The following is a 17,075-nucleotide window of genomic DNA, read 5'->3' as shown; positions in this document are numbered from 1 at the left end:
AATAGACCACATTGGTTGCTGCTCCCGGAACTTGGCTTTCATTCTCCCCTCTACCTAAGGTTTTTTCTCCACAGACTCCTTATTGTCTTCCCCAGTTTCATGTTCAATGGATATCTGTGCATTATTATAATGAAACACCAGACATCTATCTAATGTTGAGTATTGAGTTTTCACATGAGATATGCATGTGAAGGTATGGAGTTGGGGAAAAACATAGTGAAACCATAATGACAGATTCCCAAGGACTCCATGGAGAACAGATGGAATAAGCAATCAGACTTATTTCTTATCCATGCTCTTTACTGCTGTAATGTCTTCCTTAGACATAGCAATTATTTTTCAATTTCATCTTAGATAAGTAATGACAACTCATACCTTTATTTTTATGCTATTGACATACATGTCACTTTGTTGACTCATATGATGTTAAAGGACCAGGCAGCTTGCTCCTTCCCATATAGGTATCAACTTATTGTTTTTCTTCCTTTTTTTTAAACTAGATGATTTGTCTGTTTGCATTCATCTACAACCCAAAGAATAGCTGCACATATTATATGTAACTAGATAAAAAGTAAGAAATTTTATGTTCATTAAAACTGTGCTCAAAAGACGGTTTGATTTACTCTTTTAGAGTTTTGTCAGCCATCATATAATGTGACAAAAAATAGATGATTTCTGTGGAGTGATGACAAGAAAAAGAAGACAACAAGCTGTCTTAGAAAAGTAATTAATCTTTTAACTAGGCAGTAGGAATGGTAACTTAGGAAGGCAATAGGAGAACCATAGAGACATGAGGCAAGAGAAGTCAAGTGGTACCTTACTGGGAAAGCAGCACAAAAAAAAGATGGATTTGGAGAGATTCTGAGAGAATGAAACCAATAGTCTTCTAAGTTCATGGCTATACAAGGGGACCAGTGGAGGACTGAGACTCATCTCAACTGCCCAAGATGTTTCCCCTGTGTGAGTGAGTGGAGAGATGATACCTTTAGTTCATATGGAGCAGATCCTACTTAATCAGTACAGCTTCACTGATGCAACTAGTAACCTAGTGATCAATCATCACATATAAACACAGCATGCTGAACTGCTACCCCACAGGTTCTGGCCGGATTCACATGAATATCATAAAGTATTCTTCTAATGTCAGCTAAAATTTATATAGCCATTGCCTACTCTTCCCCTTTACCTGAAAGTCTAAAAGTAGAAATGAAGTCACCTTATGATAATATCATAATTCAGTATAATATACAATAGTTCTTTGATTTAAAAACAACAGCTAAGTATGTTTTGAATACTTACTTCTGCAAGTCACATTATTACTTTGGTTTTCACACACCAAAAAAAGAATGTATGAATTAGAATACACTGAAGTAAGGCTTTGGGCAATAAAGTAGGCTGCCAAGTGCATAAATGGATCAGCCACTTAGGTTATTTGAACACAGGACCTAATTCCCAATAAAAAAATTCCTTGCCTTTCTAAAAAAAAATGTTTTTACTATATGTATGTGAGAGTGTATGTATGTGAGGGTGCATGTATGTGTGTATCCACATATGCATGCATGTGTATGCAAATGAAAACAAAAGGATGACTCTTGAGTGTTGTGTCCTTAAGCTGTTCACTTTGTTGGATAGAATCTCTCATTGGCCTGAAGTCTAAGAAGTAAACTAAGCTGGTTAGCCAGCAGGTCCCAGAGATCTGCCTATGTCCACCTCCCAGCACTGGGATTGCAAGTGTGTTTCACAATATTTGATTTATTACATGTGTTCTGGGCATAAACTCAGATCTTTCCTCTTTGAGGCAAGTCCTTCAAGGATTAAGCTTTCTTGCTAACCTAATATCTTGCCTTTTGGGTTGCTTTCCCTTTCTAAAAATAATTTAGTAAATTATTAGAGACCCATCAATACCTTTAACTATTTTTCCTGTAATCTCCACCAACTATACTTAGTATAATGTGTTTGCAGACAAACTATCGTTTTTTTAAATACATGGAAATAAAATGTGTTCTTTTAATTCATTCAAAGAGATTTGAATGATGTAGATTAGCAGCTTGGTATAATAAGAATATTTATTCTTGTCCTTCCTCTCTAAATTGTGTTTACTTTTTTTTTTAATCACTTCTTAAGATTGAAATTTTCACACTTAAATATTTGTCTTGATATGCATAATTAAACCCAGAATAATTCAAGCTTAAATGGCTAAATCTTGGCAAAACTAAATTTAATGCATGAGCTAGAGGAAAGGACTAAGATAGCTTAAAATCTTTGAATGTAGCTGCTGTATTCCACTTTCGGCTGCTTGAGCTCACCATGCTAATTTGATGGATTTAAAAAGGAAAGGCTCTTTGATTCGGAAAGACACTGCAGAAAATTGATGGGCATGAATCTGGCATTTTGTCACTCAAATGAATATGATAATGATAGTATCATTAGGCAAAATAATAATGTGACAGTTTCATGTAATGAAGGAACACTTCTGCACCACAGAATTTAAATGCTGAGCACCTGGATTCCCAGATGTTTACCAATTTCTGCCACACAAAACCCTCTGCTCACCTATGCTCCCTGAATAATAACTTTGATAGGTGTTTGGTAGTTATAGAGCAGAAGTTCAAAGGTATAATCACTGCAGCTGGTGGAGGAACAGTATTCTCTTGTCCTTTTCTTAAAATCTACCTCTGTTTTCTCAGTAGTATAATATTATATGAATTATTGAAGGAAAATAGAAATTAGAACTCAGTGGTGACCTTTATTCAAATATTTGTCAAGTATTTTTCAAACAAGACTTTCATATCTGTCCTTACCACTCAGTTTAAATATAAACAGGAGGAAGGAGATGGAGAGGAAGAGAAGAGAGGGAGGGGTGAGAGAAGGACTGAGAATGTATTATGCATGTGTGAGGTGGAATTTATCTTTGAACAGAAGGGATATTTTCTCCATTTAGAAACAAGCTCAGCCTTTTTCTATTGTCCACTGATAACTGGTTTACAGGGTCCTCAGTTTTGTCCGGAAGCCAAGTTCCTTAATAACTACTGTTTATTCACCAACTTACTGTGATTCACAGGTGACTTGGAACCTGTTATAACGGGTAGGTAATTGCTTAACTTCCTCCTTCATTATCCTAAAGACAATGCCTTGCTTTTATTTTCAGTTATTATTAAAAGCACAAAATAATAAATGAGAAGGTGGTGTCTATTGAGAGAGCAGCTTCATTCAAGTGGCCATGAGTAGTTTTTATTTACTTCTTCAATGACCACACAGAACCCACCTGCTCACTGCCACTAAACAATGTATGATGCCGGCTTTGTGACTTTGCAGAAAGACCTTTTTAGAACTTCAGGTGGTCTAAATTTCAGTTCCCTTCAGTAGCATATAAGCCTGGAGGAAATCATGAGGCTAATGCTGGTACACCTAGAAACCAAATACCATACACTGGTCATGCAGCAATGGTTCAGCCTTGGGCACTTGTTGGGATTACTTAGGAAAGACATGGTTCCTGACTCTCCCTGAGAGTCATGATTCCTGAGTCCAGATACTCTGGCTCAACTGCTCTGGGGTATGATCCATGACTGAGATAATTTCAAAACTCCCCAGTTGGCTCTAACATGAAGTTCAAAGTTGAGCTCTCTTAGCCAAAGCCTTATGAACTTTTCAGCCAATGACTGCTTAGTATCTGTGAGTCACCACTGGCCATCAATGTTACTTTCAACATTTATGCTGACTTTACTTACTCAAGTATTAATCTAGAATTCTTAGTGCACACCAACTCTCTCTTTGTGAGTATTGATTTATTGAAGAGTCCTGCTATAGAACAAAAGATAATATTTTTATTGATGTTTTTTTTAAAAAAATCAATCTAATTTTGCTTGAAAGAGATTTAGAAAGGATATTCAAGTTTTCCTTTTGGTAACCACTCGCAACTGTGATTATTAGGGGTGATTATAAATATTCTTATTTTTTGGTGATTAGGTAGAATATTTTTAGTATACAAAATAGTAAATTTTCCAATTGATTTCTAGTTCCTAATATCATAAAAGGGGCCTATATCTGCCTCATTAAAGTCTCCTTTTCATTATAGAGATGGAGCACTAACTAGAACTCTCACGGGAATATAGAACCCAAGAAGAAGCCATGGCTTTCAATAAAGCCAGTTTGTAGCTTTAAAAAGCTCATTTCATTTGTGTGTATTGCTATAAAAATGAAAATTATATTTGAATGATCAATGTGAGCTTTTACTAGAAAAATATCACATTATTTAGAACATTGGCATCTGATAGTCATAGCCAGGGATGTAGGCCAAAAAAGAATCGTATCATCTTAATACCTGGGCCTTTTCCTCTTTCAAACAAAAGCTTTCTAACAATTTATACAACATGTGAAGTACATATTGCTTAACTGGATTATATCTCATATGTCTTTTCTAGATTTTCTTATGCTTCAGGTCTTATCATTCAACATTTGGGCACAGGGTTAATTAATCCCTGAATAAGTCGAGTCATGTATGACTATTCATATATGAATATTGCTATCAGATTTCTAAGTTTTCCTCAGAAAGTTAACCAGGGATGTATGATAACCTGGCTGCCAGAATGATCCCTCAGTCAGTGTCCAGTACTGGGTACAGCAGGAGAAAAAAACCATCTGAGATTGGATAACAAGGAGAGTGAGTTGAGTGTCTAGTTTTAACCTTACAGATCTGAAGTCAGGTAATCAATCTTCATTCAAATGTCTCTAAGATTAGAAAATTCCACATCTCATTCTAGGTCTGCTTCTGTTCTAAAATCTAAGGCCCTTTTTTCTTCTGTTAGTGGGAAATGTGTCAGGTGAGAGCTTCCCTGTTGAGTTAAAATATAGTATATTATCCATTAGGACAGAATCCAAGAAGAGTCTATAGAACAATGCACTAAATAATACTTAATGTATATCAAATTTATAATTAAATGCTAACATATGCTACATTCATATTATTTCCTAACCATGAAAAGCCAAGGATATATGTAAATATATGGGGAATATTAAGAATGCATTTTCTGAATTGAATTAAATGTAACTTCATTTCTGCTTACTAATAGCAATTTGATCATAAATAGATGATAAGCAGCATTAGAAAGTGACTGGTAGAAATGTATAAACAGCTAGCAGTGAGAAATCACAAGAAAGAAAATAACTTAAGAATTTAAAACAAAAAGAGCCGGGCTCTTTTGGTGCTCTGGCCATCAGACTTTTATGTATCAAGAATGTATCTGTATCATTGCAGTACAAACCCCTGCATCCATTTTATGCTGTAGAATGTCTCCAAAAGCCAAATCATAACCAATATACACTTTTCAGCATGATAAGACATGCAGAATACTTTCCAAAGAGGTTTCCCTCTGAAAGATTAAAGCAGCCAATAAAAATATTTCTTTACCCACAGCATTCTCTTGAATGAATCTCAATATGAATAGGTTGTCCTGTAAGTCTATGGAAATCTATCTGGACAAATAGCAAGGTTTCAGGTGGACTATACTCCTTTCTGGAGGAAGGAGGGGAGAGCTTATCATTTTGCTTGTTCCTTTTGAGAGCTTGCCTACATCATTTAGCTCTTGGTCTCATTCATTTATCTTCTCAGCCCTCAATACCTGGCCTAGTTGCTTCATGGTGACCTTTCTTTCCTCTCAGTCTTCAGCTTCCAAGGATCCCTTGCATTGCCAGACCCTCCCCCGCCCCCACCGCCCCTTTCTGGGTAATATAGAATAAGATCTATGCTTAAGAAGTCAATGTCTGATGAGCAATCTTATTTCCATTGCCAACCTTAATTCCTTTTGCCATGTAACTTTTCCATATTCATAATTCATAAATTCATAGAGATTAGAAGGCTGGCATTTTGGAGCAGGGGGATAATGAATAATTCTGCTGAACACAGTTTTAAATTTAAGTAATTTTTAAAAATTTTCGTGTGTGTGTTATGTATGTACGTATGTGTTCCTGAATACTTACATCTGCGTGAGTGTCTATGTGTGTATGTGTGCGTGCGTGTGTGTGTGTGTGTGTGTGTGTGTGTGTGTGTGTGTGTGTACTTGTGGGATGTGCGTATATGTGGGAGGGGGTGTGTGAAGGCCCTATGAAAATAGCAGATGTCTTACTCCATCTCTCCACCTTATTCGCTAAGGTAGATTCTTTGAGTAAAACTGGTCTGGCTAGCCAGATTGCTCTAAGACTCTGCATCCCGAGTGCTGGAATTGTAGGCAGGCTTCCAAGTCCATCTGGTATTTATATGGGTTCTAAGGAACTGACCTCCCATCCTCACGATTATACAGTAAGCCCTTTAACTACTGGGCCATATCGTCAGTTCTTTTAAGTAATGTTTCTTAATTGAAACAATTCATAAAGTACATTTAAGCTATTATCAAAATAGTAATAAAATAGTTATCAAAGGAATATCTACCTCATCAAGTTATTATGAAGTTAAATAAGGAAGTGTCCATAAAAAATTTTTAAGTACATACAGTGCACTCAAATTTAAATTCATGTAATGAGTCAATACTGTGTAAAAATAGCCCCAGGATCCATGATGAATGTGTAGCCAAAATGTAATACTTAGAAAGATGCCTGATCCTGAGATTCAATGGTGAGTATATAACTATTATTTAATTACTTATTCAGATTGTGCTCCTAATATAATCTCTCCCCTAGGAGGAGTCAGATGTTGATACAGGGGCAGAATCACAGAGAATTTTGTCAGTTCCCAATGACTCAGCATCCTACACATTATGTGATAGACACACCTTAGAAGCCAAGTACTGTTTGTCCAAAGTCAAACGCATAATTGGCTCTAAGGACAGAGGTTCCCAAATGGCATGCACAGAATCCACAAAGCTGCCAAAGCCTCTATCTCTTCTACCTTCAACCCGGTGTACTATACACAGCACTGATTCTACATGGCTGAATAGCAAGTTGAAAAGGAAGCTAGATATTAATACTGGGGAGAAAGATATTAATACTAACACTGTGAGGTCAAAGAACCATACTGGTGCCCTACCTTAATCCTGTTTCAGCAACCTCTGTGGTCATCCAAGGCTCCTCTGCAGCCTTCCTGTTCTCTGAAACAGGGACTGTGCTCCTACCTCATACCTTCTCTTTGCTATTCTAGACTTTTGTATCAGGTGTTATAGAATGGTGCCATCTTTGCAGGCACTGGATCGTAGTCTTCCAGAAACTGACCTTAGGGTTTACTTTTCATGCACATTTAAACATAGTAGAACTTGTGACCTATGACCTTTACAATAAGAATGAATTCTATTGACTGATTAAACAGAGCTTAGGGCTAGTACCAAGAGGAAGGATCTGTGATAAGCATAAGCATAAAGATTGTACTGGTGGAAGATTCAAAGTACATGGGGACTCTTTCAGAAGGATGTGTTCTATTCACTGCAGGACGAGGGGCTAAACAATGCTCGGGATACTAGGGGGATTCAGGTGGAGGTTGGCTCTTAACAGAACAAAAAAGTATTCTAGGTGTTCAGACATCATTCATATCTTTCCATTGAAGAAAACAGGCCCATGTGATTGACAATCCTGGTTTCTTTAATGCTTATTTTAAGCTGTGCTTCCTACAAGAATGCATACAGACTTTTACTCCCTAAGCTTTTATACCAGCTGTAAGAGCAAGAGCCTTCAAAGGGGCATGCCTTAACAAGGTGGCAGAGGTCAGTTTCTCTAAAATTAAATCTTGTCCCTATAGACACTTAGATTATATAAACAACTTGGGAATTACTTTACGAGCCTCACGTCTTACATATCTGTATTCTTCAACCCGCAAATTGCTTCAGTGTTTAGGATATCATAATTTGAAATATTGTCTCCTTCTACTACTTTCTTACTCCAGTGAGGATTATAATGAGAGAGGTAGACTGCAGCTATGCAGACAGATCAATGATAGTACACATATCCACCATCCATGAAGATCTGGATTCAAATTCTAGTACTAAAGAGATAGAGATGGAGAGGGAGAAGGAGAAGGACAGAAAGAAGGAGAGAAGTTGTCTGACATATACCAGACTAATAGTACCTTCTAGGCCAGCTCTTTAAATAATAAGAAAAAAATCATATTTTTCACATAGAGCCTAACCCACTTGATTTCATAAATATACTATGAGAGGTCCTGGCAAAGTGGCCCACCACAGACTTTGTGGTCCTGCTGCCTCTTCTTGTCTCCTCCACTGGCTATGAGATTCTAGCTTTAATCTGATCTTTAGCAAAATGAAATATTGGGATAAATAATCTCTAAATTCTCTTTTCTTCTTAAAATCTGAAAATTCTATGATGGCTAGGATTTGTTTGTCTTTGGTCCACCCCCCCGTAGAAGCGTACATGCTCTCCAGGAAACTTGCCTTGGTACAACAGTGCCATTGATGGAGAGGGGGTGTGATTCCTAGCAGTTGCGTACTGCTAGCAGCTGTGAATAGTATCAAATGATGGAACTAGGCAACTTATCAGCAGTTAAGAAAACAATTTGGAAAAATCCTCTGAAGAGAGGCAAGTTTACCTATCAACTCATTATTTTCAGATCGTGGGCAGCCCAGAAAAACAATCTCTGTATTTTTTTTAAAAAAAATAGAATTCCATCAAAAGAAGTGCACAAAACCATCCAGAGTGCTGCGTTTGTGTTCACATTTTTCACTGAGACTCACCAGACTGAGAGTATTAGTTGTCTTTCATTCATCTGGATGATAAAGGAGACTATGCTAGGAACATATTAATTATGAAGCAGGAAAAGTCACAAAGGATGTAGTGTCCGCATGCTCTTGACAGGGTGAATTGACATTTGCCAGAAAGTCTAGGGAGGAGAGTTTATCATCATGAATGCTAAATTTACAAAATGACCATTAACATTCAATATACTGTTCTTTTGGTGAAAATATTTAATTTTTCAATATAGAGGAGCCATCCAGCAATCATGCAGCATAGCCTTCTTAGATAAATGCCTTTGACTGAAATGAGAGTGCATTAGAGTTCTAATAACTCCACACTGTCCCAGAAGCAGCTGTCCTTATCAGGTAGTTAGAAACATGATTTTAAAAATTCTTAAAAGCACAAAATCTATTGTTTTAGAGACAAGATCAGGCTTGAGCCAAGGAAACATTTTTCTATTGCCTTCCCACACACTGGTATCTAAAGCTAAATATTCTCATTTCTTTAGGAGTTGAAGTTTGACCTTCTCCAAACTTCTTGAGAAGAAAAGGAATTAGACCTTGAAGACTGGCCAGACACTATTTCCTCTGTGACATTTCTTTTCTAACCACTCCCAAAGAGATTTATCCTGAGTGTTTAGCTATGTTATTATTTGTCTGTCATCTCACCCACTCAACTCTGAGCAATCAAAGCTGAGGAAGATGTTTTGTTATTTCTGCTCCACTATTTACTTGGTTTGGTGTATGTTTGGAGTTGCTACTCCCCGAAGACTTTCTTCAATAAAGAAATGAAAGTACAATAAAGCATTGGTAAATGTTGTGGTTTGGATAGGGTGTGACTATATTCCCCAAAGGTCCACACATTTAGAACATATTCCACTCTATGGGGTGTGAGGTGATAGCACCTTTAAGAGTCCCAGTGGGTATACCTCGGACATATGGGGGCATGTTTTCAGAAGAGAACCCAGCCTCACTTTGACTTCCTCTCGGTTGTAGCCTATAAGCCTATCTTTTTCTTACAATCTTGTATGAAAAAAATCACAAGTTCCCTTAAGTGAGCTGGGAATTATTGTGCTTACAATATTTTGTTTTCCCCCAAAAAATGTTTCACTTTTCAACAACCCACTTTTTAATAGAGGGAATAGCAATGAGTGATATCCAAAGGGTAATTTCAAATTAAGACAGAGTAAAAGTACATATATAGAGACATTTTCTTACTTTACCAGTAGATTTCTGAATTTTCATTGTGATAGCTCTGAGCTACTTTTGGTATCCACATCAAAGTCAGTTGTTTGGTACACCGGTGTTTGTTGCTATGGAGATTACAGAGATAGCAGAGTCACTAGCATGGACCATTATCTTAACAACTAGGAATTGTTCACTCTCATAGAAAGAAACTATACCTATCTTGGATGTTCATAGTATTTGTATTCTCACAAGTAATTTTAGATTGTAATTTTCCATTTAATAATAAAATCAGACCAATGGGTGTGGTATATTTCTTATTAAAACATCAATTACATTTGAATTTGTAAACATCTGAATTTACATTTAGCATATACATTATTAACACATATTTAGTAGTATTTTTACAACTCCCCAAATTATTATTATTTAGATTTATTTTATGTATGAATGTTTTCTTGCATGTACACTATGTACATGCCTGGTACCCATGGAGGACTCCTTGAACCGAAGTTTCAAAAGACCCTGAGCTGTCATGCGGGTGCCAGGAAGAGAACCCAGAACCTCTAAGAGAGTATCAGGTGCTCTTATCTGCTGAGCCATCTCTATAGGCCCAAGTTATTATGAAATATTTTATATTATTTGATCCATGTAATTTCTATGAAATGGAAAGACATATTGCTTTATTTTCCCACCTTACAAATGAGTGTGAAAAGGCCCAGATGAGACAGTTTGCTCAAGGTAGTTGCATCCATTGTGACTTGATAATTCCTTATTAGCTTATGCCACAACTTCATGCCTCCAGATGAATCATTATTTCTAACTCTAATAATTAATGTAAGTTTTTTTGATATTAGCATCTTTCTCTTCTTCTCACAAGCCACATTTGTTAAGTAGTCGATATTTTTAGAGATTGTTCTACATGTGTCAAAGGGAGGTCACTAAGTAAGTAATAGCTGCAATTTCTAGTAGTATCTTTATTTGTTTGCCACTAAGTACGTCAAGGAAACCAGAAAATCTTAGCTTAAAGCGAAAAGGATTCACAGTACAAGTACAAAGTGCACTTTTGATCCATCCCTTTCTCTCTGACAACTGAATACCTAGGTAATAAACAACCGATGAGTGTCTGTCGAACACTAGACTCATCAAACGTGATAAGCAAGGGTTTCTCTACCTCTCATACACATACACAAGCAACTAATGCATCCAAGTCTCTCGGTACCTGTGATGTACTTGATCTTAGAGAAATCTTTCTGAATATTTGAAAGAAAGTTTTAAACATGTAGATAAGACCCAGAGATAGGCTCATTGGCAGACTTAGATTAACATGTTTGTTTCAAAAATCAGTGGAGAGGAATGTTGAAGAGGGAAATATCCAACATCAGCCTTTCTCTTCTCCTTCCTCTCTTCCTTTCTAAACCCCGGCTCAGGCCTCCTCACTTCTTCCTGTAAGCACTTCCTTTTCTTAACCTCCCTTCGGGTGGATCCTGCTCCCTCTGCCCAGAGAGGCTTCCCAGGGAGACGGGCCTACCCCATGGCACCTGTAGAAGTCCCAGTTCTCACTCTGCTTCCTATTCCATCTTCCAATGACATGTATCGGATCTGTTTCATCCTCTAAGATACTTATAGCTGCTCAACTAAGATACACAGAGGTTTTAAACACTGAACAATATTGTATGGGCTATCTTACACACACACACACACACACACACACACACACACACACACACACACACTCACATACACACTCATGCACACATTACAGCCCGAATATCATAACAGCTTGTTCACTTCACTGCTTTCCATATGCTCTGTGATCCAGTAGAGGTCATGTGGGTAAGAAACATGCTGACTTGTTTTTATCTTCAGTGATTTCAGCTTCAGTCCCGAGAGGAGTAAGAGACACAGAGTAAGCTCTTCTGGCTTTCTGGATACCATCCCCTATGGTCGGACCCCTTGCTTACCCTTGATGCAGCAGGGAGGGGCTTGGTCCTGCCTCAACTGAATGTAGCAGGCTTAGCTCTCCCCACTTGGGAGAACTTACCCTGTTGGAGGAGGGGATGGGGTGCGAAGGCAGGGGGAAGTAGGAGGAGGGATGAGAGGGGGATCTGTGGTTGGTATGCAAAATGAATTAAAAAAATTTTAAAAAGAAGGGAAAATGTGCTAATTTTCTAAAGAAGCCTAGTGGCCAAACTCTCAAGTCCAGCAAAACTGAAATGAAGAAGAATATTGAGATTTAAGGGGTATTTGTGTTGTATTTCTCACTTCATTAAATAAAGATGTGTTGAGTAAGATTATGTCCTGGGAATACAATTAAATTCACATTTGAACCATAGGCATCTGTGCATTTATTTTAAAATTAGCAATAATTGTACCCATACTCTATAGTAACTTAACTATTTAGGCCACCGTTATGTTATTATTATCGTGGTTTTATGTACTCTCAAAATTCTTATGTTGGAGGCAATCACATTAAAGTGAAGTCACTAGGTTGGGCATTAATCCAGTACTACTGGTGTCATTATAACTAAGAAAAGGCTGAGAGCAAGGGAAATAGTCTTCCTGGGAGAGAGCCCAGCAGCTAGTTATCAAATACCAAATGGTAAGTCCTGGAGACACACATACAAGCAGTGTTCTACAGACTGAGCAAATTATATTTAGGAACTTACACCACAACAACAATTCATGGAAAAGGAGGCCACGAATTTGAAAGAGAACAAAGGGGAATATATAGGACAGTTTAAGAGGAGAAAAAGAAGTGAGGAAATGGTATAATTATATTATAATCTCAAAAATAAAGGGAAACTTTAAAGGGGGGATTTTGCACACAGAAACCAACACCGATAGAAGGGAAACTATGTAAAGATGAACAAGAGAGAAGTCTGATGTCAGAGAGAAGTCTAGAATAAAGTCTTCCCTCACTGCCTTTCCATGGAGCCACCTTGGGCTAGGCATAAATGTCAGTCCTTGGTAAGTCACTTGCTTACCATACATGAGATTCAATCTGTAGTAATAGTAGATAGGTAGATAGACAGACAGACAGATAGATATGAAACAAAAACAAAATAAAGCCTGCATCTCGAATCTGAGTTTGAGACAGTCTCATGTAGTCCATCCAGGCTAACTTTGAACTCTTTACCTAACCAAGAATAACCTTAAATAATTGCCCCATCTCCCAGTGGAAGTACATGATGGGCCACCATTACCTCTTTTAAACAACACAGTTCTATTTATAATCTACTAGACTTTACTACATTGCTATAATTGCTGTGTCATATTAATAGTATTACTATAGAAGGGAAGCAATCATGTAATAATGTGATTTGGAACTCTCAGATAAGTTATTTCAGTAAAAAGATTGGCTCAACATCCTAAAGCCAAGCATTGCTATGCAAAAATGGAAATCTCAGCAAGAAGAGTTTACTTAGGTGAGAATCTTTCAGTAAAGAAATATGATTCTATGTTTCAGACTTGGTGTCATGGTAGAGGCATGCCCTGTACTTACCTTGTGGCTGTTTCATAAACTTCAAACCCCCACTGAAAGGGTGAAATGTTGGGAATGTGTCATGATCTTCTACTGGGTGATAAGACTTTTCTCACAGGTCTGGGGTTGACTATCTTGGGAATGTGTCATGATCTTCTACTGGGTGATAAGACTTTTCTCACAGGTCTGGAGTTGACTATCTTCTGTAGGCTTGACCATACTGAGCTTCAAAGTTTAAAAAAAAAAAAGTTAACATATGGATAATTATTAAAGAGACCAAATGCCAACAGGGTGAAATCTTTTTTTTTTTTTTTTTTTTTTTTTTTGCTCTTTTTTTCGAGACAGGGTTTCTCTGTGTAGCTTTGCGCCTCTCCTGGAGCTCACTTGGTAGCCCAGGCTGGCCTCGAACTCACAGAGATCCGCCTGCCTCTGCCTCCGAAGTGCTGGGATTAAAGGCGTGCGCCACCACCGCCCGGCGAGAGGCTGAAATCTTTTTGCATTAGTGGAGCCAAGTACTAAGAGAGAAATATATGGAATAAAAGAGCAAAGATCGCCCTCACTCACCACTGACAGCCTGCTTCGCCTCGTGCCGCCACCCTGCAGAAATGCTTCGACTACCCAGTCTTTCGCCAGATGAGACCAGTGTCCAGGGCACTGGCTCCTCATCTCACTCGGGCCTATGCCAAAGATGTAAAATTTGGTGCGGATGCTCGAGCCTTAATGCTTCAAGGTGTAGACCTTCTAGCTGATGCTGCAGCTGTTACAATGGGGCCAAAGGGAAGAACTGTGATTATTGAACAGAGTTGGGGAAGTCCCAAAGTAACAAAGGATGGGGTCACTGTTGCAAAGTCAACTGACTTAAAGGATAAATACAAAAATATCGGCGCTAAACTTGTTCAAGATGTTGCCAATAACAAATGAAGAGGCTGGGGATGGCACCACCACTGCTACTGTTCTGGCACGTTCTATTGCCAAGGAGGGCTTTAAGAAGATCAGCAAAGGGGCCAATCCGGTAGAAATCCAGAGAGGTGTCATGTTGGCTGTTGATGCTGTAATTGCTGAACTAATAAAGCAATCTAAGCCTGTGACAACCTCTGAAGAAACTGCTCAGGTTGCTACAACTTCTGCAAATGGAAACAAAGACATTGGAAACATCATTTCTGATGCAATGAAAAAAGTTGGAAGAAAGGGCGTCATCACTGTGAAGGATGGAAAAACACTGAATGAAGAATTAGAAATTATTGAAGGCATGAAGTGTGACAGAGGATATATTTCCCCATATTTTATTAACACATCAACAGGTCAAGAATGTGAATTCCAAGATGCCTATGTTCCACTGAGTGAAAAGAAGATTTCTAGTGTACAGTCCATTGTACCTGCTCTGGAAATTGTTAATGCTCATCGGAAGCCTTTGGTCACAACTGCTGAAGATGTGGATGGAGAAGAAGCCCTAAACACACAGGTTTTGAACAGGCTAAAAGTTGGTCTCCAGGTTGCAGTAGTCAAAGTTCCAGGGTTTGGGGACAACAGGAAGAACCAGCTTAGAGACATGACTATTGCCACTGGTGGTGCAGTATTTGGAGAAGAGGAGTTGAATCTAAACCTTGAAGATGTCCAAGCTCATGACTTAGGAAAAGTTGGAGAGGTCATTGTCACCAAAGATGATGCCATGCTTTTGAAAGGAAAAGGTGACAAGTCTCAAATTGAGAAACACATTCAAGAAATCACTGAGCAGCTAGACATCACAACCAGTGAATATGAAAGGAAAAACTGAATGAGTGACTTGCTAAACTTTCGGATGGAGTAGCTGTGTTGAAGGTTGGAGGAACAAGTGACGTTGAAGTGAATGAGGAGAAAAACAGAGTTACAGATGCTCTCAAATGCTACAAGGGCAGCTGTTGAAGAAGGCATTCTTCTAGGAGGGGGCTGCGCTCTGCTTCGGTGCATCCCAGCCTTGGATTTCTTAAAGCCTTCTAATGATGATCAGAAAATAGGTATAGAAATTACTAAAAGAGCACTCAAAATTCCTGCAATGACTATTGCCAAGAATGCAGGTGTTGAAGGATCTTTGATAGTTGAGAAAATTAAGCAGAGTTCCTCGGAAGTTGGTTATGATGCTATGCTCGAAGGTTTTGTGAACATGGTGGAAAACGGAATCATTGATCCAACAAAGGTTGTGAGAACTGCTTTACTGGATGCTGCTGGGGTGACCTCCTTGCTAACTACAGTAGAAGCTGTAGTGACCAAAATTCCTAAGGAAGAGAAGGACCCTGGAAAGGGCACAGAGGGTAGAATGGGAGGGGGTATAGGAGCTGGTGTGTTCTAACTCCTAGAATAGTGCTTTGCCCTAATCAATGAACTGTGACAGGAAGCTCAAGGCAGGTTCCTCACCGATAACTTCATAGAAGTCACCTGAAGTAAGTGACTGAATAGAAGGCTGGCTGATCACTATTGCCATTGGTTACTGGTTTCCATTGATGATCTATAATGGTTTACTGCTGTCATTGTCCATGCCTACAGATAATTTATTTTGTATTTTTGAATAAAGACATTTGTACATTCCCGATACTGTGTACAAGAGCCATATACTAGTGTCCTGCTTTCAACTTAAATCACTGAGGCATTTCTACTATTCTGTTACAGTCAGGATTGTAGTGCTGTGTCACCAGATGAGAAGTTAAGAAGCAGCCTTTCTGTAGAGAGTAACAATAATTGTGTACAAATTAGAGAAGTATCCGATTATGTGACAAGTTTTGTGTAATAAAATTTTGTTTAAAGTTAAAAAAAAAGAGCAAAGATCATGAGACTTAATTGTGGAGAGGCAATGACAAGCTACTCAGAAATCTTTATTTTATTGGAAAGCTTTTTGGAAAAACACCTTTGTATAAGATCAGAAAGGGTGGTGGGTGGGTCAGCTATTAACTGCCTTTTAAGGGGGGATTCTAAGTAAGTCAAGATATCTTTGGACCCAGTTGCCTAAGAGAAAGGATGGTGCAGACTTAAGTCTACAGCTGCAACCACAGCAGCAAATCAAAGAAGGAATGGTTAAGATAGAAGAGCAGAAACACAGTGAGAAACGAGAGGGAAAATGAAGTTTCAACTTACAGAACAAAAGAAGATCATACTAGTAAAACTGAGGAATGCTCTAGAAAAGGGGGGGGGGTAACCAATGACCTTGTAGAGACTATGAGCTCGAGTTCATATATTACACAGCTATGACTGTTGCGGCTATATAGAACATGTATAGGGTAGCTGTTAATTTGCAGGGCATGGGTCCCAACTTCAAGGAGGGGTTTCAAGGTGTTTCAAGCAGTATTCTGAGGTGTGATGAGGCCATGCTATGTATTTCTAAGGCTCTAGACAATTGGTTAAGAGAATCAAGGGTACAAGAGAAGAATTAAGATAATTGAGTTAGTGAAACTTAGGAGACATAAAACCCAGGTCCAAAGAGATCTTGCTTCCTTAAAATAAACTTCATTTATGTTTTGAGTTCTTTTCTTTCTCACTGGCCTCTTTGGGTAGTATTTGTTGGTGACTCATACTATTCTAACCATAGGAGGCTGAAGACTGAGATATAAGGAGTTGTGCAGATTGCAATACAAGGACTGTTTCTTCCAGACCTTATACTTATCTATCAAGGAAGGATGTGATATTTTCTCTTAAAAAGCTGATAGACACATATAGGCATTAGATATCTATACTGTGAATGCAGATAGTTTCAGCTGTTACTTAATCTC

General features: G+C 38.2%; 1 long non-coding RNA gene and 1 pseudogene across 1 annotated transcript in view; both read left to right on the top strand.

Annotated features, from left to right (window-relative positions):
• The window catches only part of LOC119087572, a 49,988-nt gene extending 40,499 nt beyond the window's left edge, over nt 1-9,489 (top strand). Inside the window, exon 3 of the long non-coding RNA XR_005091030.1 lies at nt 9,179-9,489. This is a non-coding gene — a long non-coding RNA (uncharacterized LOC119087572). The remainder of the gene's footprint in view (nt 1-9,178) is intronic.
• Nucleotides 9,490-10,972: 1,483 nt separating this feature from the next.
• Nucleotides 10,973-15,906, top strand: LOC114695584 (annotated as a pseudogene).
• The last annotated feature ends 1,169 nt before the right edge of the window (nt 15,907-17,075 follow it).

This window comes from Peromyscus leucopus, chromosome 3 (assembly GCF_004664715.2).
Source record: "Peromyscus leucopus breed LL Stock chromosome 3, UCI_PerLeu_2.1, whole genome shotgun sequence".
NCBI classification, from domain to species: Eukaryota; Metazoa; Chordata; class Mammalia; order Rodentia; family Cricetidae; genus Peromyscus; species Peromyscus leucopus.
The sequence above is the reverse complement of the archived record's forward strand: the minus strand, read 5'-3'. Positions and strand labels throughout refer to the sequence as shown.